This window comes from Meleagris gallopavo, chromosome 2, assembly GCF_000146605.3.
Source record: "Meleagris gallopavo isolate NT-WF06-2002-E0010 breed Aviagen turkey brand Nicholas breeding stock chromosome 2, Turkey_5.1, whole genome shotgun sequence".
Classification (NCBI taxonomy): Eukaryota; Metazoa; Chordata; class Aves; order Galliformes; family Phasianidae; genus Meleagris; species Meleagris gallopavo.
The window spans coordinates 103,420,069-103,422,326 of record NC_015012.2 but is presented as its reverse complement, the minus strand read 5'-3'; positions in this window follow the sequence as shown (position 1 = coordinate 103,422,326).

Below are 2,258 nucleotides of genomic sequence, written 5' to 3'. Positions count from 1 at the left end.
CATGCAATAACCTTTTTCTGTCCCAAAAGGAAGCGGCGCCGTCCCGCCCGACGTACTGGTGCTGTTCTGCGTACGTGGCCCCGAGCGGGCAGAGGTTTTGGCGCGGAGGCGGTGCCGGAGCGGTGCTCGGACCCTGGTGCTAACGCTGGGTTGGGACAGGGCTGGAGCCCACACCGTGCCGGTGTATTTTGGAGCGATGGGTTCCAGCGGTCCCTTTGGTGGGCACCACGGTGCATCCACGGTGCACCTGTGGCAGCGGCAGCTGCAGGAGGGCGCAGGGCGGCCGGTGCTGTGCTGAGCGTGGGGATGCTGCGGTGGCGTGATGGTGGTGGTGACCGTCGTGGTCGTGGGTCGTGGTCATGGTGATGGTCACAGTGACAGAGACGATGGCGGTCATGGTCTTGGTGGCAGCCGTGGTCATGGTGACGGTGATGGTCTTGATCATGGTTATGGTCACAGTGACAGTCATGATGACAGAGACAGTGATGGTCATGGTCTTGGTGGTGATCATGGTCATGGTGACAGGGATAGTCATGGCCACGATCATGGTTATGGTCGCAGTGACAGTCATAGTGACAAAGATGGTGACGTTCATGGTGACGGTCATGGTCTTGTTGGCGGTCATGGTTATGGTGATGGTCATGGTGACAATAACGGTCACAGTGATGGTCATACTGATGGCGGTGGTCCTGATGACAGTGATGGTCATGGTCACAGTTGTGGTCATGGTTGTGGTCATAGTGACAGTCATCATGTCAGTGACAGTCAAGGCGATGGTCGTGGTGGTTATGGTGATAATGATGATCATGGTGATGGTCATGGACTTGGTGATGGGTCATGCTCATTGTAACAGTGATGATGACGGTGATAGTCATAGTCATGATCATGCTGATGGTTACGGTCATCGTGACAGTTGTGATGATGGTCATGGTGATGGTGACTGTGACAGTCATGATGATAGTGACGATGATGGTCGTGGTGACAGTCACGGTGGCAGTGACAGTGGCGAGGACGACACCCTGGTGGCAGAGTTCCAGAGCTGGGTGCATTCAGCAGTGCTGCGGTGCGGATGGTGCTCAGCGCTCGGGGTTCAGCTGCGGTGCACGGGGGGAGCGCAGGGACTGGTGCTAAGGCACGGGGGGGCCCCGTTGCCGTCTCTTCCTGTAACTGTGAAAGGGGGGGGTCCCGTGCGCAGGGCGGGGGCCAGGACACCCCCAGCTCCCCCGTGCCACCACCGCCGCCGGCAGCTCGGTGCAGGGTGCTGGCTAATGCGCAGCGAGCCAGCCGGCGGTGTTGCGGGGTGCTTGGAGAGGTGCTCGGGGCAGGGGGTCCCCATGGTGCTAGGAGGGGGCCGAGCCGTGGGGCTGGGGCAGTGCTGTGGGTCCTGAGTGGTGCTGGGTGCAGGGCCTGCATGGTGCGTGCTGCAGCATGGCTGCAAAACCCTCATGGCCCTGCAGTGCTGACTGCAAGTCCTGCAGCTCTGGGTGCAAGTCCTGCGCCATTCTGCAATGCTGAGTGCAAGTCCTGAAGCACCAAATGCAAACCCTGCATGGCCCTGCATCACAGGGTGCAAACCCTGCATGGCCCTGTTAGCACTGTTTGTCCATCCCGCATTGTAATGCAGCACCAGATGCAAGCTGTACATGGCCCTGCAGCATAGGGTGCCAATTTTGCAGCGCTGATTGCAGGTCCTGCGCAGCCCTGCAGCACCAGATGCAAACCTGGCATAACCCAGCAGCATAGGGTGCAAACTTTGTGTGGTGCTGCAGCGCTGTTTGCTGGTTGTGCATGGTCCTGCAACACTAGGTGCAGAGCAATGCATAGCCCTGCTGTGTAGGCTCCAAATTTTGCACGGCTCTGCAGCACAGGTTGCAGGCCCTGCATGTCCCAGCAGCAGAGGGTGCACGCTTTGCACAGCCCTGCAGCACTGCTTGCAGGTCGTGCATGGTGCTGCAACACCCGATGCAAGCTGTGCAGAGCCCTGCAGCATAGGGTGCCAACTTTGCAGGTCCTGCACAGCCCTGCAGCATACCAGAGCAAGCGATGCACGGCCCTGCAGCATACGCTGCAATGCAGCACAGGGAAGCAGCAGCTCCTCCATTGCAGCACAACTGGAAGGCGCCCGCGGCAGCGGCCCCCACTATGGGGGATACGTGGGGAAAGAGTTCCGTTTTTAACGTCCCCGACCCACAGCTTTTTTTAAGACAAACAGACACCTTTTGTTGCACAGCCCTAGATTTAAAAAAAAAAAGAAAAAA